Source organism: Apteryx rowi, unplaced genomic scaffold, assembly GCF_003343035.1.
Source record: "Apteryx rowi isolate R43461 unplaced genomic scaffold, aptRow1 scaffold_44, whole genome shotgun sequence".
NCBI lineage: Eukaryota > Metazoa > Chordata > Aves > Apterygiformes > Apterygidae > Apteryx > Apteryx rowi.
In genome coordinates, this window is record NW_020450694.1 from 3,475,453 (window position 1) to 3,499,772 (window position 24,320).

Below are 24,320 nucleotides of genomic sequence, written 5' to 3' on the forward strand. Positions count from 1 at the left end.
TGGACTGAGCCTGGTGGGTGCCGATGTCAGACGGCCGTGGGCCCCCTGCGCCACCGGGGAAGGTCCCCCCTGGCCACCGCAGCCCCCACCGATCCTGCTGGTCCCGTTCAGCCCAGCGCGAAGCATGAGCAACCCACTCACCTAYTTACCTAACGAGGAAAAATGATTTTCCTTCTGCTTCCCTGCTATGATTGCAGCCTTGTCAAACTTGTCCCAGAGCTTTGACCCTCCTCGCCGCTGGTCCTCCTCTCCCTCCCCGCATAGCAGTGAATATTGCAGTGATAAAGAAGCCTCCATCCTTCAGACCCAGCCTTTACATACTCACTTATAAGGCTGTGACAGTAAAAAATGGTCTTTTATGTGCTGCCGAAGTTCATAACGTTCCAGTGTTTATAGGAATTGAGTGCAAAAGAAATAAAATCAATAAAATATTCAAAGCTTTCACATTATAAGCTTGAGCAAAACTTTTTACCAAATGTTTACTGTATAATAAATTCTATTAAAAAGCCCAAGCTTGCATGGTGAAGAGGGGTGGAACATTGTCACTTTAATTGCAATGGCATAAATATTTGATATTCAGTAAATTAGATCTGTAGCTCTGAAAACATTCTTGCAAATGGATTTTTACCTGTAGCACAGTGCCATTAGCAGGAGAAAGTCAACACAGCCCCAGGGCCTGTAATTAACTCAACCCAAGCAGAACTAAACATTTTTGACAGTTTTCCTGGTCTGGAATTAACTGTCATAGCAGAGAATGAAAGGAAGTGCATTGTCACATTATGTTTACGTAAAGTCTGTAAAATGCTGTGTTTTATATTTTTGTTTTGTTAAGTCTGGGTTTCATGCCCCATTATTTTTTTCATCATTAGAGACAAGCTTAAAAACAACTAATGATGTATTTTATATCCTCAGACTAGTATCGAAGCCTTCTGAAAAAGGGGAAGACATTAGCTCTGTAATTCAATTTTTTTTTTCTCTATAATGAAGCATGGTACACTGTGTACTGGTATAAATCATAATGCTGTGACATTTGAAGACATTAGAAACTCTGGTTTCCCTATCTGATTCAAGGTTCTCAGATAATAAGCAGTTGTCTAGCCCATGTCTGTCTATTTTATTGGGGTTGGGGGAGGGAGTTATATATTTTTTTCCTCTTTTCTTTCCCTTTTTTTTTTTGTATTTACAAAAATAACTGTCACTCTACTGAAATGCAAACCCTTGAGGGCAAATCTACTTAATGCTTCCCTGAAAGCTACTTATTGTCCAGTAGCTCAGAGAAAATCTGTACAACAGTAATTGAAGGGATGAGTTGGGCTTTCTGACATTTTGTCCTAGAAATTATCTTACCTGAAAAGGAAAGGGGTATTTAGCAAGAGAGCTCCTGTGCAATTTTGATATGTAAGGATACTCATAAACAAGCTGATTAAAATAGATGTGGCTTGCTACATCTACAGTAATAACTTGGGCAAATGTGATAGCTTACATTAAAAGTAGAAAAACAACCTGTTTGGATGGCAAATGTATGTCTTTTGCTGAAAGCAGAGATTGTGTTATAATCTTGTCTCTTTCTTGACATATTGAGAAGACAAGCAAATAAGAGATCAAAAATGTCAAGACATTTTTTCCTAAAAATTGCCAAACAGGGAGAAAAAAGTCAAGGTGAGATAACACTGCTCTAGGATCCTTTCTGTACTGCTCTGCCCTGACACTCACCTAGAATAAAAGCTTTTATTTTGAATTTCTGAGTATCTTGGAGAAAGATGAGAAACCCCTCTTTTCCCAAGATACATCATGCAAGAAATGACCTCAGCTAGATGTAATTTTTATTTTGCAGTTCATTTCAGCATAGAAGTCCCTCTTGTTTTGCTGCACCCATGCCAGCTGCAGAAGGGGTTTCATAGTTTCTAATCAGYGCACAGTTGCCTGTTAACTTCAGTCTCCTATTATGGCACTTTCCGCATCTTCATCCATCTCCAGCAACACTTCTTTGCCTAGCACACAACATTTTCATTGAAAGAGAGAGAAGAAGAAAGGCAGGAAGGCRGAAAAGCCGCCTCTGGAAGAGGGGAATCTGAATAAGTCCCCTTACGCAGGGAGCTTTCTAATCGCACCAGGACAGGGACCCAAACGGCCAGAGAGCAAACGGGCGAGAGCGGGCGAGAGCTTAACTGCTCTTGACAGTCAGAGGCTTGGTTTCAGGTGACTTCATTCAGGTTAGAAATTGCAGCCCCTGCAATGAGGAACATTTGGTTTTTATCTGGAGCTACTTAAGGGCTAGATGCAGTGTAATGCTGAGCACCCCGGTGCCTCCAGCGGGACCCCTGTGGGCTTTGCGGCTGGAGGAGGGTGCTCAGCCCCTGGCAGGACCGGCCCTGCTGGAAGATGATCCTTGCTAGCAGGGCTTCTGCTGCTGCATATCTTCTTACTGAATTAAGCAAATTACAGTGTGCTGTATCTTTACTAAATTAATTAGCTCAATTAGGCTGTGAGGGATGGAGAGGCACACGCATGTATTTGTTCTCACTTTTCCTCTCTGATCACTTACCTGCTCCTGGAGGCCTGGAGGTTCATAACCAGCACGTGCCATCTTGTTGCCTTCTCTGGGATGTACCCGCGGGAGGACCCGAGCGAGAGACGCAGCCTGCGACAGGCTCCCCAATGGCTCTGAGGGACCTCCCCGGGCGTTTCTGGGATGCTCTGCTGGCCCTGACTTGTCACCCTGGGGCTCTGGACACCGGGTGTCCTAGAGGACCCCTCTGTGCCCCGGTGCCGCGCCGCGGATGAGCACCCAGCTGCTCTCTGAGCACTTGGAATCCAGCTCCTTCGGGCACCGGCCAGCCCCAAGGCATTGCAGCGCGGAGAAGCACGAAGGATATCCCAGCTTCGTTTTGGGGCCGGGGGGGGGTATATCACAGCACAGTGCAGGACATCAACTCCCAAATATGAGAAATGTCGCAGCCGCTTCTCAAGCCTTTCTGTAGCTTCCCACTCGCCCAGCTGAGGCCTCCAGCCCACTGGTCAACTCCTTGGGGCTGGTCGCTGCAAGAAAAGCACCTGGGAAGCTGCAATATCAAAAATTATCAGTTCTCATATTTGTACATGATAAAGGATTCAGCACATGGGGGAGAAACTGAGTTCTGATTTATTAGTAGCAGCTGAACAGTAAAAGACAGTGCAAGGTCTATCAATACTGCTTAGTGGTAAAAACTCAGTGTAATCTGCTGCATGGCAAAATAATCAAGAATGTCACTTTCCATAGGGTTCATCAGAAACAATAAGACATTTCACAAACAATCCTTGCCCAGCATTAATGATCAGCTGTAAAGAGAACTGAGAGCAATTACTAAAGAAAACAATTATATGTCAGCAAATTTATTCATCTTCATTTGATTTAAGCGCCCACCTTCCATGTCATTAAAAGGTATCTGAATGTTAACTCAATTTGCAGGGCAGCTACCCTGGCCACGAAGAATCTGATTTCAGCAGCTCCTCTGCTCCTGTCCTGGCTTGGAGAAAGCCTCTCCGGGCAGAGGCTGTGCTGCCAGGAGGAGAGCAGCGTGCGTGCTCCCGGTGCCGGGGCGCAGCCCGTTTCCCTCAGCCGATCCTGCCCCCGGACATTGCCCCGGCACAACGAGCGGGTCAGAAATCTCAACGCAAGAGCTCGGAGGGGTGCTGTGAGAGCTGGCTGGGCTCTGCAGCGTCTCCAACCTGCTGCTCTTCTCTCTCCTCCTGGTACTCATGCCGTTAGCATTTTTGCAGGGGCTGGCTCACATTCGGTTGCTTCAGCCAGTGCCATGCCAGCTTCCACCACCGTGCAAGTAAGTGGTAAATACTTCTGCTCCCAGGACAGCTTTAGCAAGGCTGGGAAAGGCAGGCAGGTGGCGAGGGAGGCAAACTAATGTCCTAACAGGGAGGAGGGTTTCTGCTATTCCTGCAGATCGCAGAAGCGCTAACGGTGATTCACAGCCAGCAAAGGCAGGCGTGAGGGATAGAGCAGACACCACCGCCACCACCRTGAAGCACTGGGTGGACATCCCCATCACCAGGCCCAGCCCTCTGGGCAATGCTGCACTGGCCCACGTGGGAACCCTTTAAAAGACCTCTGGTGACTTTGCTTCTGCTAAGTGCAGGGTGCGAGACTGATTGAGGTGACTGCTGACTGAARTCTCTCTGTTTTCAGATGTTGTATTGTTTTACCTCCCCTGACTCACAGTTTTCCTATGAAAAGAGGACRCGTTTGGTGAAATCACAGTTTTCCTCTGAAAGAAGACATATTTGGTGAAAATTAATATAAATAGGAAACTAGTTTTGGATCAAAAATAATCACCACAGAAAATTTTCTCTTAACATGAAGAATAGGGTTTTTTTTTTCATAAGCAAGAATAAAAATATTTGCTTGCATTGGAAGAAAACAGCCTTTTCTGTGGCTTTTTATCCTCGTCACAGACTGGAGGCTAAGATACATAGCAGAACCAGGGTTGTTCTGGTCTTTCCTGAGGAAATCAGTTCCTCGGTGGTTCTGACTTTGAAATCCAAGCGCATTTTGGGGTGTTCTCCATATCTTGAGTTTCTGCTACCCCTCCAGTATGATGGGTGTTACTTTCTCATTYGGCCTGATAGTATCAGAACCAGCTGTACTTCTGCACCACCACAAGCCACAGCGTTGTGCCTTCGCAACTCTGTGACCTRATAGGGAAACCAGCCCTTCCTGACCCACTTACCCAGCAGGATGGAGAGGACCCTTCCTACCATGTTGATCTTAGGAAGAGAGGAGAAAAGGTGACAATTTGTCCACCTGTTATAATTTTGCTCCTTCCTTTCATTTGGGCTCAAACAATTGCAATCAGGTTAAAAGGAAAAGGAAAGTATTACTAAGAGGGGAAAAAAGGCCATTTCTAGTGGGACTGTCAATTTGAGTCCCAAATAGTCAGTCTGAATTTTTTGCTAATTTTGAAAACTTATCCTCGCCTAGTGATGGCTCTACCTCAGCCTGACATGATGCTCCGGTTCTTTCCAAACCCCTGCAACAAACTGAATGCTAATACATTTTCTTCCTGCCTCTGCCTGGTCCCTGTCCCAGCCCCCTGACGTCTGCCAGCACAATACTACCTTTCTGAATGCAGAGGGAAATGAAGAAAGACTCACAGAACATGTGAATCACAAGGAAGTGGTTTCCCTAGTGACAGTAACCACATGAAAGCTCTCACCATTTACTCTCACGGGACCTTTTAGCACTTCGGATTGTGGGGAGAGTAAGAAAGCCTGTAGAARATGCTGTGGTTGGTAAAGGAACAAGCTAGCCCTGAAATACTAAATTATATTGGCAACCCATGAGAAGACATCAGCTCCTGGGGATTTTCACGAGTTTCACCCATACCGTGCTGAACCACACAGTTGCTCTCAGGGTCCCTTCTTCAAGCCAGTGCACTGGAGACCTCAGAAACATGCAGCACAGGTCCTCGTCCCAGCAACTGATCCCTTGCAGGATGATAGACAGCTCCCTTGGTCTCACCAAAGAAGCTGTAGCATGCATTTAATTTCATATTGTCTTCTCATGTTGGCATTCCCCCTTTGTAGCACCATATGGTGAGGCTCTGGGGAACTGGCAGGTTGTGAGTGGGACAGTGATGGCACAGGTACCAGTACTGGGGACATCATCTGGGTTTGCATGTGCTGGAGACCAGTATGAACCCTTGTATGGAAGTTCCAGTGTGCTTGGAAAGAGTACAGCAGTAGACAGAGAGACAGATGGAAAGGGTGAGTAGACAGCTATCAATGTCTTTGGCTCACACCCAAGAATTTTTCTCCTCTCTCTGAAATGTCTTTAATTTTTCAAAACATCTCTGAAAGCAAATGAAGGCAATGCCCAGAGCAGACATTCTGAGACACCCCAGAGCACTGGTGTCCATGTGAGACAGAGACCACAAAGAAGACAGCATCCTTTACTGAAGCAGGACTGTCTTTCTCTTCTGTGTTGCCACCCTGGGCACATTAGCTTAATAATGAGCTTTTTAGCAGATTTCAGTGAACAAAAAGCAATATACTTGTCGTCATGGTGACAAAGAAGGACCTTCTGGAAAAGAGTGTTGAATGAAGAGAAGAAGGTTATTGTGTGGAGCAATGAGGCATTCACTTGAAGCATTAGCACTACACAAGACAGCCCATACAAGATGTCTTRCTAACTTTTGGATGCATCAGAACATTTGGGGTCCTTGTTTTCACTGGAAGGGTCAAGAGGAGAATGGAACCTGTTTTTTACAGCCATTATTTGATGTCCACCCCTGTTCCTAGAGAACTCTGGAGAAAGACATATATTCCTTGTCGGCAGATGGCTGAACCTCACCGGTTGCATTTCTGTTGGGTATTCCAAGGTATTGAATTCTGAGATTCAACTGCCAACTCAACAAACCCCAAATAAGCCAGAAGCATGCATCTCAAAGTGTACTTTGTTCATTTATTTTGACAACTCTAGTGTTTCTTTAATTATTTATAACACTTCATACTGTACTGGAGTAGATTTTTGTAAAAGTAATGAAGCCTTAGTAGTATAGCATCTACGATCAGATCTGCAGGGGAAGGGGAAGATAGACAGTCACTCTCTGACGTGAGCAGAAAGTAAAATGTAGGTTGGAAGCAAATTGTTCGCTAACAAAAATTTTCAGATGCTGGAGCAGAGAGAGGGACAGCCCTGGGAAACACAGCACTGTAAGGGTTAAAAGGAGGCTTTTGTTTGGGGTGGGGGGGTTGTTCCAAAAGAGCAATTTCCTCAGGAAATAGTGATTCAATGAAAGCTGGATTTTGCCCAGCACGTATTGATCTTTGGAAAGCTATCAATGGGGAAGTATGATAGAGAAGTAAACTAAACCAGGCAAAATGGTATACACTTCAGTGAAGTGTACACCTGTTACTTCAATTCCAGGAAACACGTAAGAAGCACCTTGGAACACTTGATTTTGCAAAATGGCCTGAATTTCATTCGAATTCAGGGTGCAATAAAATGCTGCAATCTCAGGGTCCTCTGCAGAACAGAAACACTTTCCCCAGTCCGTTCCAGTGTGAAGATGAAGGTCACGTCTGTGCTGCTGGGGGGTTTAGCTGTGACAGAGGGTGCACAGAAATGGTGCCATTTATTATGTGCATGCCTCGAGGGAAGATGCTGGAAGGTGGGTCCAGCTTGCTGTTAGCAGCCCCTATAGCTTACTAACATTGCCGAGTGAGTCCTTGCCCAACGGGAAACCTGTGCTCTTCGTCTCTATTCCCTGGAGCCCCAAAGCAGGGCAGGGAAAATAGCACCTTTGCCAGCTCAGCATCATCTGGCTTCCAGTGCCCTGGGATGGTCTGCTGCTTGCCACAGGTCCTCTCCCTGCCCAGAGTGAGGAAGAGGCCACCAGGGACCCAAACCTATTGGCAAAAGGTCTCTTCTTCCAAAATGTGAGGCATGTGCTTATTGAAAAGAAACACTCATTCTAATAGGCAAATGTTAAAAGAATGCAAACCCACAAAGAGTTTATATATTTAACCCACCCAAGGAATATAATTATTCTTTTTAATCAAGTCTATTCAAACCAGTTATTACTTTATTCTTCCATTTCAATAGCAGAATGATTAAGATGGAATCTTAAAGGAATTCTTCACAACAATAATAATGTCTCTTATCACAAGAGGCAGTCTCTGTTCTGTCCTGCAAATTCTCAACATTTAAATATTAAATATATTCAATATATCAAAAACCTCCATTTCATTCCCACAAAAAAACAATTCAGAGGATATGGGGAAGAACCAGAAAAGGTCCCATTACTGTCTGCAAAAAAAAAAAAAATTTAAGTAGAAGGGAAAAACTCTGGCATACATAACGAGCTGCAAATGTAGCTCCTGCTCCAGAAGTCCAGCTTCACGGCAGAGCAGGCCTGGGGGATAAGGACATTATCATTTTGAAGATTCATTTATTTCAGTGAACACTGTACATTATATAAGAACTAGGCTTTTTTTAACTCCCAATTTGTTGTCATCTTGTTTTTCAATGCACCATACACTGGTAAGAACAAAACTTCATCTGCACCCTGTCCAGGACACATTTTTCAAGCTTTTCAGAGCATATAACAGAATAATAAAAAGGTAGAAAGTAGTGAGCTATGAATAAAATCTGTATCTTCTCCAGCATGAGGGATATCTCAGCAGTAAAGTCATAGATATTGCAGTAAAGTTCAAAGCAGAGCTAGGTAAATGCAGAGGCAACACAGGCTGGCCTGACTGGGGCCAGCCTGGGCATTCAGGTATCCCAGCTGTTTTGGGACTGCTCCTGGGACACGTGCCATGTTTATATTTTTAGGTTCCTTATATGCTTAGCTTGCAAAATATGTGTTTTATAGCTGAAATAAGGAGGAGACAAGGTGCTTATATTTTCTAGGCTGGTTTTCCCTTCTGCCTTTGACTTAGGCAGTAAAAAGAGATTTTGGATAGCATGATATGTATCTTATATACTTTATTCTRGAAGAGGTCTTTTTGAGCCTTCAGTTACCAACTCTTTATGTCAGATTATTTCATGTATGGTTGATGAAGGCCTGAGTATTACTGAATGAACGATAAACAATATAGGAATGAGCAGGGGTTTCTAAGTCTCCAGATCTAATCTACTAGATGGCTTCTGGAATCAGGCTCTGTCCATGGCTTGATGGTCTGGCAACAGGGTTACAAAACTGGAGTAAGATCCAAGAGCTGGAAGTGTTTCACTCCATCTGCTAAATGATGGGTGCACCCAACGGGCCATGTGCACGACTGCAGCTGGGGACAACATGCTGTTTCTTGGCAGTCATCATGCAACGTGGGCCAGTGCTGCAGGGCTGGGTGAGATAAGCCCGGGACCTGTTCCGTTGCCCATGAATGCCACATGGCCCTTTCGAGCTTTGAGGGCGATGCAGCGCTCTGAGGATCTGATCCAGAGCTTAGGGGTGCCAAAGCCTGTGCATTGACCCTGGGTGCCTTCTGGGTTTGGTCTCTGTAGTCTCAGCATGTCCTGGCCGACAGCAACAGTGCAGCTCTGTCCCTTGGTTCTGCTGACTCCTCAGCCCAGCCTCCACAAGAGTTGAGGGAGAAGGCACATCGCCAAAATCTCTGCTGCAGGGCTGTCCAATGCCTGCACAAGTTTAAGTCATCTGGCTTTCTGATGGCCCTCACAAGGAAGGGTGTGGAGGAGGCTGAGCACGATTATCAGAGCTGGAGCTGAGCCAGGATGCAAGGTCTGCTCGACAGGCTCCACCATGAGCACAAACAGCACAGATTTGGGGCTGACATCTTAATCCCTGCCCAGGCTGCAGTCTCAATATGAAGAACTACAGATCTAAGCCCTTCACCATCCTATAAGTGTATCTGAGCATCTCCTGGGCAAGCATTGATATAGCTCAATTCCACTTAACATGTGGGAGTACAGAGACTCTCAGAGCCAACCACAGTCACTGCACCATCTCCTAAATATTCTGACCAACAACCCAGAAAAGGAAATGTTACTGTTTGGAGGTTTATATAGCATTAGTCATGTTTGCTCTACATTTATTTTCTGGAAGGAAAAAGAACAGACTGGCCTGCTCATGCAGAGAAGGAAGAAACCTTTTGGGTGCAGTAGGTAGTGCTCTGTCTGGGGTGAGGGTTGTGAAGAGCTCTGTGCAGGGTGGCAGATGTCTCCTGGGTGCGGTGTGTACCTCAGCAAGACCACCCTCAGCTCCAGGCACAAACTTCCAGTGCAAGTTTGCACTGTCCCTTTGAAATTCTTCCCTGGGCAATTCCACCCATCCACATTTCCTTGGGATGGGGTGATTTGTTCAGAGAGGGGAGTTTCTCAAGTGAGAGTGGTGCTTCCTAGGAGCAGAGGGGGTCTCATAAACCAGAATGTCTTTCTGTGATTCAGGTAACATGAACAATTATCAGAACACATGCAACATATCTAGTGTAATCCATGTAGGGCACAGGCTGATTTTGTGCAGAGGATACACCAGATACAGCCTGAGATATAGAAGAAGTACTTCTTGAGACCCTCAGCCTCTAGAAGCACCCATGAATAAATCAGTAAGTATCAGGTTAATAGCCAAACAGTGAGACCATATGTTCCACCTGGGTGAGCAGAACTTTCAGTGAAATGAGAAATCAAACATTTCTTCAGCAATCTTTACCAGGCTCCTTCCCTTTCCATTGYCATTATCTGTATTGATTTTTGCATAGTACTCAAGGTTAAACAAACTCTCTCCACTATTCAGCCATGCTGGGATAGGTGTGAAGGAGGAAGGCCCTAAGACAGGTGACCCTTGTGGAGATCATCAGGCTGCACAGCAAACTCCTTTTGCTCAGAAACCAGCTGCCTTCGGTCCTAACCTTTCTGTCCCCTTTCTTTCATCTTTATTCCTTACCTCCCTCTGTGTAGAGCTGGGACCTGCTCTCCAATGAGGCTCCAAGACAAAGATATGTCCAGTGAGACCCAAAGAGAAGGGTGTGTCCCCACCATGAGTCAGCCCACCAAGCCAGGCCTTCAAAAAGCCCCAAAGCACCAGGAGATGCTGAAATCTGCAACTCCCCTGAATTCAGTCAGTCACTCCCGAGAGTGTCTGTTGCCCCTCTGTCAGAAAATCTGTCTCAGCCACCAGCTCCCTGCTAATTTTACCATGTCTACCTACTAAAGTTTCTCTGCAAGATGAGAGGAAGCAGGATCTTCAGCACACCACAGAGGGGATGAGTGAGCATCAGACCTTCTAGGATCAGTGCTCACATCCCTGCTTCTGCTTAGCCTGCCTCCAGCCAGAGCCAGAGGTTTTAACCAGGGTTYCAGAGCAAAAATGCTATCCAACCTTGCAGCACCCAGCTCTCAGCCAGTGTTGCAGGACCTCACACTCCCCAGGATGCTCTGCCCCTCTCGAACCATTCAACTACCTTAGAGGACTAGGGGAGAGAAAAAGCAAGTGAACCTTGCAGTGGAGTTGAAGAATTGTGTGTTATCTCTTTGCACTCCACTCAGCCTTCTTTCTTCATAGAGAAGGAAGAAAACAAAGGGAGTAAGGAGCTGAAGGATGGAAATAACAGGGTTGGGAAGCTAATGATGGCAGAAAAGGAAGCCAGGAGGAAGAATACAGAGAAAAAAAGTCTAAGAAAGACCCATAACGGAAACTATAGATGGAAAAGAAGACAGAGTCACCTCAGAAGGGAGCATCAAGGTGCAAAGAGGATGCAGGGAATCAGGATCGTTCTCATGGGGTGTTCCTCTGCTCAGAGATCAGCTCAGCTTTTGGCAGATATGCTCTGAGTTAGGAAGAGCATTTGGGTGTCTCAATAGTAAATGGAAAGATGTTGTCATCACAACTGGCTAAATATGGGGCCTTTCAAGTGACTTTCAGCCCTTTTTACAGTCTGATCTTCTTTTTCATTAAAAGAAGAAAAATTGCTTTGGTGACTAAAATTCTCTCAGACAGACACCGGGAGTAACACTTGATAAAGCTGGTGAGCTGGCTCCTCTCCATGGTGTAGTTATCCCAGAAGCAAGGCCAGGACTTCATCCTCCAGCCAGGGCTGTCTGTCCACCTGTGGGATGAAGGATACAGTGTTTTTATTTAATTTTTAAGTTTTGGTATTTAAAAGGGAGAAGACAGGAAAAACTGGACTGACTGTGGAGAAAAAAAATGTATAAAGGAGAACAGAAATGCATAGAGATGGAGAAAGCAGCAGATCTATGAAGAAAAGAGCTGGATGGCGCAGGGTAGGGAAGGAAGAAGGACCAAACTCAGGTCCTAACTGCATGGGAAATCTGGAGCAAAGTCCTGGGGGCTGATGGGTGACGGGTGGCAGTAGCATCAGCCTCTTTGTTCCTCACTCATGTCCAGAGATATTTCCTGACAAGTTTTGTCCCAGAATGCCATGGTAGAAAATAAATTGAAATTTTTGTTCTTCATCTCAGGAAACAGCAGGGATATGTATGTGTAGGAGGGAGGTTGGAGAGGTACGTGCAGAGGAGCAGGAGGCTCACAGACCTGGCAAGCCCACACTTTGAGATGGGACTGCCTCTGTCTGGTGGGAGAGTCAGAGCATCTAATGAAGAAGAAAATCAGACTGAAAAAAGGGCTGAAACCCTTCTTGATCCTGCTGGCATCAACAGGAACTGTCTGTGTTTGACACTTCTGAAAGCTGAGCCCAGAAGTGGTGCTAGAAATGGGCCCAAGGTGCCTATCTGGAGCCTAATTTCAGCCTGAAGGTTTCCCTGATAAAAAGCCTCGGCTTGGCACTTGCAGCTGGTCTCCTGCTGGCCTTGCTGTCACTGTGGGGAAGGAGCCTCTTGTAGCTGTGACACCGTGGGCTGGAAGCTGAAGGACACTGGACCCTTCCCAGCCCATCACGGACACAGGGGCCACAGCCTGCCACACGGCCCCTTCCATGAACAGCAGGGGCAGGTGGCCAAAACCCAGATCTATTCGCAGACCCCAAAAAAGGACAGGCAACGCACGCACATCCCAAGTGCTTGCCCATCTGCACACCAAACACTCTGTTATTATTAGCGATCATTATCGTAATTCAGCCTATTACTATTACTACTGATAGCATGGGAAAAGGTGAAAAAAAATCCCTCCCAATCCTGAATATAGTTATGAAATTTTCTTTTGGACTCCATAAAACATTTCCAAGTAATTATACAAAGAGTAGAGTTGAAAAGGAGCTGCATACAATTGTCATAAAATGTAATTAATTTTGAGTAATTCACAATGGAGAAAAAGTGCTGTAGAGAGTAAATTGGACAGGAGACTTCTGTGCCTGGGAGATGAGGTTTTGAAAGGCTGCTGACTAATACAGCACTGACCTGAAAGCAAATCCTTACATTCATGCTGGACCGGCTGTTTCCATGACAACAGTTGTTATTAGTAACTGAAAATGTATTGCTGTTACGAGTGGCAGCATATTTTTTTTTCAGCTGAATTCAAGAGCAGCTGGGTACTTTACTCATGAAGATAAAGTGCTCAGATCGCTGCAACACTAATGTTATGTGCTGCACCTCTCATAATACAAACCTTATACTTACACATGATACAAAGAGATGTGTGGATTGCTTTAGGGAAAAGACCTCAGAAAGGATAGCATAAATGGCAACTTGTATCAAAGAAATCAAAAGAAAATATCCATGGTCGTCATCATGCTTTAAATTAACTCTTTAGTGAAATTCCTGGGAGATTCAGGCTGACTGGAGTGTTCAAGTAACAGGTAAATCCTGTTAGGAGCTAACCGAGCTAGCCTGACATCCCAAGATGTTATATTTGTCTCCTGAGAGGCACTGCTGACATCTTACCCCTTAAATTAAGCAACTGCCTATACACTGTCCAGGTATTTGTCATTATAGCAGCATTTTTTATGAATTCTGAGAAAGCAAACTTGCAGAGAAAAGCTTTTCACTGTTTCAGACCTGGGCAATGCCACCGACTTTAATAGCATCCCCCTGATTTTTACTGGTGAAGAGCAGGACCATGCATTGAAGGCTCAGGGCTGAGCCAGTGCCACCACCCTTCAGGTGAGCTGTTCACACCAGTCGTTGCCCTGGTCTCCTTCCAACTCGCTACCCCTCAACGGTAACCGAAATGCAGTGGTTAGACTCCAATTGCAGCTAGACCAAGTTAAACACCGTCAGGTAGAGCCTATGGGTGTTACACTGGTATATATTTCAGCCTTCCCCCTCTGGATCCTATGAAGGCAGTCCAGATTTACACCAGCGTAAGTGAGAGCAGAGTATAGCCAAGAAAAATATCAGTTGTCAAAGTTGTTCATGTAGGCAAAATTACATCCGTTATATTGTATGAATGAGTCTGCAAACAGCAATAACATATTCAGGAAGCAAATAAGTTACAATCCATAATCAAAAATGTTGCAAATTACATCCTTAATAGATTACATTTATAATCTACTTGAAAGAGATCTTTAGGCACTTAATTGACATATTCCAAGATAGCTATAACATATTGGCTAGTTACATACCAATTGACATACTTATTAAATATCAATTAGCACATTCCATAATTTGGTACCTAATTAGCCTGCTATAGCTATTCTATCAAATGCCAATTAAATGCTTGAAATTTCTTACAAGTTGGCTGTACTAAGATAATAATTAAGAATGCATTGCTTAAGTCATTTTTAGTTAATTACATGGCAAACTAATTTTGGCTACACACATTAGACCTTTCAATAAATCCCTCTTTATCAATCAATTGATATCTAATGAACTCATTATTCATTTCCTACATCTGAATGGAGGGCTGCTATGCTATTCTCTTGTTAGTTGTTTTTAGATTTAGTTGTGTTCAGAGGCATTGCAGTGAGGACCTGGTGCTCCGGCATGCCTCCTGCCCCACTGTCTCTGGTGGGGATATGAGAGCTGACTTTGGTGCAGGTGAAACATGCCGTTCCCAGCTGGGTGCAGCCCCTGTCCCTGCTCCGTGGAGGCAGGAGCCCTGTGGGGTTTGGGCAGGGGGTGGGTGTGCAGAAAAGCTCTGCCACCRCTCTGAGAGCCTGCAGTGTGGGCTYGACGCCAGCTCAGCACTGACTCTCCCTTAGAGCGGATGCATGCAGACTGGAGAAAAAGCGCTGGGGTGCCAGAGAAAGGATTTATCATCATGGTCTTGGGCTCGGAAGAAAGGAACACTGGTCTGAGGCTGCTCCATGGTGTGAARAGTGAGAGGGTGGAGAGGGTTGAAGGTGGTGGAGATCCTTCAGGTGTCTTGGGAGAACATAGCAGTGTGAACTTGTGCTGATCCAGTGCAGGGACATGTCTCCCTTCCTGAGCTCTTTGTGTCCCCTACAGTAACTGAGCACCACTCAAAAATTAAAAATAGCATACTGTATTAATATCTTCTCTCTTTTCCCAAGCAGGTATGAGTCAGCTGCCTGATCAGACTATTGCCATATCTTTTATGTCGGAGGAATTTATTGCAAGAAAGCRCATAGATAGACAAGTTTTGCATATACTGCTGGATGAGATGATTCTCACTGCTCCGTTCTTTGCTGGAGGGAACTGTACAGTGTTGGTCCCACTCCTGTGACTTGCTGTGCTTAAGCTGGGCAGCCGCATGGTCCTTTTACAGCTAAACTGTCTCTCATCTTTGACTGTTGCACAAGGGATTTTTGCGCCCAGCATTTTGCACATAGGTCCTAGTTTTCTATTTAATTAATTTTAATAAATATATTGAAAGAAGAGCCAAAAAGACCCATATTTCCCATTTTTCCAGTTGGTGCTCACATGTACGTTTGATGCATGTGTGCTTGATTTAACGGAGCAATTTCAGTGAAGTGAGGAGGGATTCTTCAAAATGGTATGGGGTGTCTGAATTTCCTTTTTTGACCTGTGTAATACAACCAAAGCYGACTGGTCAGCTGTGTTGGAAAGGTAGGGCCAGACTCACCCCATACCATGCAGGCAGGTGAGGGGATGGTGCATTGGGCATTCAGGGAGTGCGCTGGTCTCTTCTCACCTGCTGCGCTGAGCGGCTTGAGGCCAGCAGTCTCCAGGTAAACGGCGGCAGGTTCTGCCCTGCCGTCGGCAGCCCACGGGCTATGTTCTACCTGCTCCAGCTCCTGTCCTGTCATCAGCCAGGTGCACAGCAGACCAATGTTGTCAGATCTGCCCTGCCTTTCCTTGGGGATTTTCACTGAAGGCTACTCAAGTCTTCCCCTTCACAGAGCCCCAGAGGTTTTATACCTGGGTCCTGGCTCAGGAGGGAAGTCGTCCCTCAAAGTGTGCTCCTTGAGCTGTGCTGTCCTTTGGAGGCGGTGTACAGAGCAGCGATGATGATGGTAGGTGACTGAGTGAACAGGCAAGTGTGCAAGGGGGATGGCTTTGCTAAATGTAGTCATGGTCTGCTTCAATTTCTTGTCACTCTTGCAGCCTGCACAGTAGCCGCCTGAGAAGGGCGACTCATCCGCAGTGTTTTCATGAGGCTGGTGCGCCAGCTGCCTCTAACCACTCAACCTCAGCACCGGAGAACATTTCCTTTCAAATTCTGCAGGGGCACATTGCCTTGGGAGCAGCACAGAGAAACAACATTACTCATGCCTTAGGGAGAGATTATGCCAAACACTGAGGGAGAAAGAGAGAGGAAAAAAAAAAAAAGGGGACCCACTATTCCCTGCTGCTGAGTAACCCTGTCCTGTGTCAGAGGTCCGTTAGTGACACTGTGTCTCTAGATCTCCATGGAGAGGGTAAAATGACCCAATACCCATCACTCATGGGAGACTTATGGGATTATTGTTTAGGATAATTTATATTACAAAAAAAACATCCAGCAAGCCACATCTGGTACATATGCATGTGTACGATGTATAGATATGACATCTAAAGCATGTGAATATATATATGTGTGAGCACAAATAGATGTGAATACATATATGTACACATAACAATTATGTGTATATGTGTCCTGAACATTTGCAGTCTAAGGGCCTGCATGGGATATAGCACTGTGAACAGCAYGGGAACTGGCCCAGGAGCTGGGGCTCCTTCCCTCCAGCAGCACCCTCTCCAACAGGCCATCTGCCTTTGCCCTTTGGCCACCGGTATCCTGCTCACCCGGGGCACGGTCCTGCGGCTGGGACTGCTGCACCCCTTCACTACCCGCATTCAGGCACGTTCTCCAGTAAGACCTCAGCAAACATGTCTTCTTGCTGGTGTCTGTGGCGGGCAGCAGTGGCATGAGCTCACTCCTGAAGCATAGCCCTGGTGGTGCTGCTTCCTCATCCCCCTTGGACTCTGGCGTTTGCTCTCCACACCAGAGCCCCATCCGTGCAGTGGTTCTGTGCAGTGGCAAGATGTGTCCCACTTTGTCCCTGCACAGAAGTGAGGGGTTGTGTGCTCATGTTAACAGAGCGGTGGGGTGAGGGGAAATGCAATTCACTGTGTGGGGCTTGACGACTACATTTTTTACATCGAGCGAAGCCAGAAGCTAGAACAAATGCCTTTGTGGTGACAGAATGAAAGGGCTGCACATTTTTTTCTTAGTTTTGACATAATGAAAAAAGGCTTTTGATAAAATCCATTCTGCCCTTTGAATGAAGTTATTTGTTTGGCTAAATGCACTGACTCCATCCAAATTATTTATTAGACTTACTTGTCATTGCAGGCAACCTGAATTCCTGCAGGGCTGGGGGCAAGAAGAGGGTTCAGGATTAATCTTATCAACTGGTAACAGACCAGATAGACCAAATGGACCATAAAGAGCTAGTTTTTGCTTTAAAAAAGAAAGAAAAAATCAACCATTGCCCATCTTGCAGGCTCAGTCTGGGATCCAAGACTCAGATCAGGATATGGCTGTCCCACAGGTTCCTGACACTGCCCTAAAAGCTCATCACTGGGTGCCTTTACAGCTACAGTCATCAGCACCAGCTTTTCAGAGGTTTCACAGATCAGGACTCAAGAAAAAAAGAACTGATGCCATGGAGGAAGGATTCCAGCTCCTCTCCCTGTGGGCTTAGAAGAAGTGAAGAAGAGAGAAGAAATCTGAAGTGAAGACAGAAGAAAAGGAGAAGCAGAAAATAAATAATTTCAGAACTCACAGTGAAACAGACAGAGAAATAAGAAAATGAATTAAAAAGGGATGTATAAGGGAAAAGAGAGAGCACAGAGTCAGCCTAAAGGATACCATGATTACAAAGCAGGTCGGGGAAGGCCTCACAAAAAGAGTTTAAAGAAAAATACTATGTAAGGAAAGAAAAAGGGAGGGAAAGAGCAGTAGAAGTGGGAGCCACGCTGAAAGTTTTGTGTCCTCCTGTTACATTCACAGAGGTGATGTTACCCGGGAGCAGGGAATCGAAGCCAAGTCTATCTCACCATCTGTCTGTCTCTGCCCTCACTCCCTCCACATGCTCCTGCCAGCCCCTCGGAGATCCYCGCAGTGCACCCTGTCCTGTGACTGCTCACCACACACTTGATCCCTGGCCATGAAACTCATGCTACTTTACATATGGTCCTGGAGCATTTGTCATGTCTGATGTGTCAAAGCCCGCTCTGCCAAGTGTGTTCACAAGCACTCACCCAACCTGCGAGTACACTAAGTAGAACTGCCAATCAATAAAACCTTGGCAAGCACTGCCTGACTCATAACTACATTAAGAGGATGCCGAGACCCCAAGAACTGTTTTGAAGCATTAAGTTACACCTTTGCACATCGATGCAGTCAGTGAAGTTCTCATGAAAACTGATGTCTCTTTCTTGGTAGGAAGAAAAACATTTAGCCCACGTTGTTTGGAAGAAATGCATCTGCTATTCTGAGAAGCCAGCAACCCCTCCTGCATTTAGCAGAAATATTGCTTGAAACTGTTCTCTTTCCCTTGATGAACAGTAATGACTCTTCCGAAAAGACCCTCCTGTGTCTTCACCGCTCTTCTCCTTCCACGGCCTGGTGAAAGGAGGCCCAGAGAGAGGTGAGTTTAATATATATGTAGAGTACCCACTAGTAACATGGGCCCAGCTACAAAAAGCCAAAACTTAATTTTTGGAGGCACGTGCACTGACTTCAGAACACCCAGAAATTCAGCAAATCTGGGCCAAAATGCTATGACTAAGACCTGAAGTCACGTTTCTTGGTTCCCTGTCCTCCTCATTCCCTACTGCCCACACTTCTAGAAAACAGCACCAGTAGAAACATGGCATCTATTACTGGGGCACTTCTGGGTTCTCATGGTATGTTGTGTTTGTTATCATTATGAAGTAGGAAAAGATGAGGAATTGAATTAGATATTTATTATTTTCTTTCCTTTAATTTTGTTTCATATGTAAATCTAGTGACTTAAAGTCTTACAGGAGCACAGAGCTCACTGCTGGCATGTCTTGTGGAGCGGGACTACTGAGCTCATCCGAGAGTCTCCAGGTGGCCCCTATGCAAGCAAGCAGTCTATTACATCTACTGGAGAATGAAGAAGCAAAGTGGATTGACTCGGCCCTGTCTGCATCTCTGTTATGAAACAATTTGGGATATTTTTGTTAATCCTTAATATTGAGGAAATACTGTCTGTGTGCAACAGACAGTATAGAGGAGAGATCTGTCTCCTATGTTCCTGGCTGGTCTTGGAGATGTGGCTGGAGAAGGTCATCCTAGTCTCCGTTGAGGTCTTAGTTAGGAGAGAGCACCCCGGGCAAGGCAAGGGAAGGTACAGAAGCTTTCATCCAGGATCCTCTTCCTTAGACAGTCCTGATTATTCATCTTTTTCATGTTTGTATTTTCCTTTTCCCCACAAAACTTCCTTTATTCCTTCCTTCCTGAGGACTCAGATGATGCTACATCCCCCCAGCAAGTTTGTGAGGGTGGCCATGTCTGGGCTTGTTTAAGTTGAATATGACCTCTAACTGCCTGACCTCTCCTGGGAAGAGTCACCTGAGACAATAAAAGGTTTGGTTTGTCCTGGGGTTGAGGTGATAGTACTGTGGCTCATGTCTCACTCACACGTGCGACTCCTGCGCTCCCACAGGTGTTGATGGCATCTCTTTCCTAGTATGTAAGAACTTCTGTTGGGTTCCTTATGGGCAGACATTTAAACTGAATTCAGGTTTTAAAATAATGAAGTAAGACAACAGAGAGGAACAACCAGTGCCAAGCAGCACTTCTCCCACCAGGGCCCTGGCAATGATCACTCCAAGGCTCGCGACACTCAGCGTAACACAGCTGCAACTTATCAAACTAGGTCGGTTTGTTAGAGCTCAACATCTGAAAGGCAGATTGTTCACAACAAATTTCCTTGAGCTTCCTGAGCAGAGCAGAGCTCCGAAGGAGGTGGAAGATCAGAAAGCACAAGGTCCCAGATCCAAATGCAGGCCTTTCCCAGCCAACAAGACATTTTGCTGTAATTTAGGCATCTGAGCCCAAACTTCAAGGCTGCAGCTCTCCTCCTGCTCTTCCATGACTGCTGCCTACTCCTGGAGCTGTCCATACTCCAGCAATTTTTTTATTTGAAGTTTTGCCCAGAACTGCCCCACTCTGGACAGGATTGAAGAAACCCTGTGATGATGCAGGAACAAGGTGTTTCTCTACCTCCACTGCTTGTCCTCCCAGCAGATGCAGCAGGTTCTGCCACAGATGCATCCGGCTCTGCGATGATACCTCCAAACATGACTGGAGGAACAGCTTGATGTTTTAAGTCTTAGCAGCCATAGCATCAGGCAAACAAAAATGAATTGTATGCCTTTTCTTGGGCAAGATCCGCTCTGGTAATGTGCGTGAGGAAAGTGGGCTGGGCAGAGTGATAGCTTATGTAGGTCACCTTTCTGTTTAATATGACTTTTCCATTGACAGAGCATAAAATTTTACACCAATTTATTTACGTCCCTCACTGATTTGGCCTGAGCTCAGTCGCTGTCAGTGGAAACTACTGACATCTGAAATGCTGACTCTGAGGTTACTGAAACTAAACTAACACAACCAGCCACTCATGTACTGTGTGGAGGCAAACAGCCCTCTCCACTTCTCACTCTTCCTCATTGCTTGGTGTTTTGTGGTGCTTCTCACTTGGGGTTTCACGCCTTCATTTCAACAGACCGTATACCCTTGCTTGGTGGTAGTGGGTGGCCAGAAGCAGGCTGGGATGGACTTGTTCACTCCAAGGTGACTTTCGAGTTACATTTTTCTTGAAATCAAGGATCATGCGTCACAGGGAGCGGGACCTTCCATTTACATAAGGGGAAAAATGAAGTCAGTTTGTTTTTCGGCTCTGCAGTTACAGGAATGGGACAGCTCCTCTCCCCCAACAAAAAAACCCAGCTGGGTCATGGCCTGGTGGCATATTGACTAAACCTGAGAGCAAAAAATGCAGAAAATCTGTAGAAATTACCAGGCAGAATGAAACCACAAGAGGAAAAGTATACAACTTTTCATATTTGTCTTTGGTGTGAGGAACCCGCATTACRGGAAATATTTGCCATGGTGCTATTAATAAAACCTGCTGAACAAATATTGGGCTACTAAACAGTTATCCCACACATTAATGATCAGATACTGTATAATATTTAATCTAATCATTTAGTCTGTAACGGGACTAGCTGTTCCTTTGCTTTTAATTACAGCTTTCATTTTAAGCTAACTGTACAAATTGGCAAGATTTATGAAGCATCACTGAACACCATACCTTTGCCTGCCTTGTGGCTGTACAATTAAAATGCTCATTTTTGAATAGTAGATTTTTTTAATCTGCTAAAGAACCCTTGAAGTTATTTAGACAAATATTTTAGCCTTCGTTCCTTTCTGAATGAACATGGGCACACGGGAAATCGAAACCAGTTTGAAGTTGATGCACAGTAACGACTGTGGAGCTTTGTTTGACTCTTAAGGGGCAGCAAAGAAAGTGTCAGTACTTTATGTGTGTTTGGAATGAGAGGGGCCATTTTCACTTATTCCTCATGTAATAGGTTTCTGTTTCGTCCCCTTGCTTCTCATGAGCAAGTCTATGGTCTCTGTAGGCAAGTTGTCCCAAATCTACGGCTAAGTGATTGCACAATGAATAAGAAAACTTAGATAAGCAAGTGGGAAGCAGGATCCTGTTCAGACTGTCTGAAGACTTAGGTTTTCTCTGTGTGTTATAGCAGTGCTCACTGCGGTTACTGTGTTTTGAAGGCTGGATTGTTGGAGTGCTGCACAAACATGTAATGCAGACATTGTCTTTGCCTTACAAAAGAAATTATTCTCAAATATGATAAACACCTCTAAGAAAAACATTCTTCCTTAGGAGAGTCAGTGATAAAGACTTAGCTCTTCACCCCATCAGCAAAAAGCTCCATCAAATCTCTGAAATGGGCAGTGAGTTGTCTGACAAAATCTGAACATTTTTTTCTCCCTTTCTCTATCCTTTTGAAGTTGAAAGAGTCTGCTTTTCTTTTCTGCAGGTCCCTATTAGTCTAATTGTGGAAGTCAAGCAATCTCATGTTAACAGCTTCCTGAGTTCACTGAATTTCTACCCAGCTTAGCTCTGGCTCGCATGTGGTCTCTACACCTAGCTTTGCCCATGCAAGGAAAACAATTTTTGGTGCACAGGAGATGCTCATAGGAGTGGCACACTGAAATGTGTTCTTTAATCAGGTCTAAGACTGAACACAAAGCATAATAAGAAACTACATCTCGTACAGATGGAGATGGCACAGCAGCCCTGCTGTAACACAGGCAAAGCAGGCAGTTGCCCAGAACAGCAACTGAAGCATGGGCATAAGCATGGACAGGACCCTCAGGACTTATAAAAGGTACTGCACACCCCCAACAGCTCCAAGTGACAAAAGGCTTGTCTCTTCCAACACCACTTTTTGCAAAGAAAGGTGGAGGGGAAGCACTCTTTTTTCTGACATTGCCTCTCCTCCCTTCCTAGATGCCTTCCCTGTACCGGCACGTGTCTTCTCTGCACTCCCCTCTCCCTGCGGAGAAGAGCGGTAGCTCAGGTGGCCTCACATGCAACCAGAGCTGTGCTCCCTTCACGCGCTCCCAGTGCAGCAGCCGCCCCAGTCCCTGCACCGTCTCACGTGGTTTCATGGCTCTCTGTGTCTCTGACAGCCCTGGCACCTTTCTCTCTAAGTTTCATTTCTGAGCGAGGCAGTCTGCATCGATGAGGAAATGAAAACTAGAAACATTGATTTCCAGTCCCAGCAGCCCCCTCATATGGTGCCTTTGCCTTTCACACCCAGTCCGCCACTCCTCGCCCCGGGAGGTGGGCGGCTGACTCAGCCCCTGCCAGGACTCCCGCCACCCCGTGGGATCCCTCCTACCTCGCGCCCATGACTTGCACTGGGAACCTCATGCGCGTGGGGCCCTTCCTCCTCCTAAGCGGTGAGTGAACCATGCTGTGGCCCTGCCAGCCCAAGCACGTCTGCAAAAGCCATGCCTGCCCGCACAGGGACCTCGTGCCCGGCAACGCTACCATTGCCAGCATGCCTGGACTTGCCCTGCCGGCAAGGACAGTAGCAGAGCCCTCTTCTGCTCTGCTACCCACTCTCCTATAGCCTGGCTTGTTCCTCTCCCTTTCAGCCCTTCCTCTTTTTTGTCATTTCTACTTTCAGTGCTTTTACCCTTCTCTGTCCCCTCATTCTTTTTTTGTTMTTGCTCTGCTCCATTTCCTGCCAAGTTTCCTTTCCTGGGAAGCTCTGACGCCCTGCCAGCACTCTTGCCTATTGCAAGGCTGTACACTGCAGGGGATGTAGGTGAGGTGGGCACTTATGGGTGCAGGCAATGCTGAGCCCATGTGGAAAGATGAGAGAGGATTCAGGCTGACAAAACACTGTAAGGATTTCTTGAAGCAGCTGGGAGGGAAGAAAATATTCACCCTTAAAATGCTCCCTTCCCTTTTTCCCTGTTGATGAGGCAGCAAGTATGTTGGGGTGAGGCTCTGGAGAGAAGATCCCRTAGTTCTTTGCACCCACTGTGAGTCTCTTTGCTGTCCACTGTTGTGGACAACCTTGAAGGTGCAAAGCACAGGAAGACCAGCATCCATGCCATCTTCCCCAGCCTTGCCCACTTTCCAAGTAGCTCTGTTGCGAGTGGCTGGGGCTTTCAGCAGTTATGTTCATCACAGTCTGAGAGCTGGGATCATCTAGTTTGACTGACTTTGGACCACTTGATTTGGGTTTATGTGTACCTTCGATAAAGGAGCCCGGTCTTCATCTGAAGATATCAGCAGTTGAAGAAACCCCTCTTCCTTTGGGAATCTGTCRCAGTGCTTTGAATGACTACCTTTCCTGAAAATGTGTGCTGTGTTTCCAAGTTAAAAGATATCTGGCTTCAGTTTCCAACCACTTGTTCTTGTTCTGCTTTTCCACACGAGATGTATAAGCTCTTTGGTACCAGACACTAATCAAGTTAATTTTCATTCTTCTTTTCGCTAAGGTAAACAATGAGTTCTTTAAGCCTCTCATTTGAAGACATGTTCATTTTCTCCAGACATGTCATGATTTCTGTAACTGTTTTCTGAATGATGTTTAAAAATCTGATTTAAAATATGGATGGCAGAGCTCTGTACAATTCTACTGTACTGGTGTCAGCAGTGCCAGGAGTAGAGATAAATGTACACCCTCTCTCTGCCTCCTGCCTCCGCTGTCTGTTGGAGAAAGCCAATGTGCTGCACTGTGMCAGCGGAAGCTCATATTCAAATGCCTGACCCTCTTCTGAAGAGAGTGGGCTTTGGGAAGGTCCTGTTCTGAGCTCCCGTTTTCCAAGAGATACCTTCCTTCCAAGGACTGCTATGCGTGCTCTTTTCTTCCTGTGCAACTTTGCATTTGGTTGTATTAAATTGATTTTCTTTTGTTGTTGTTGTTGTTGTTTTATTTTTACTTGGGCCTGGTTTACCAAGTG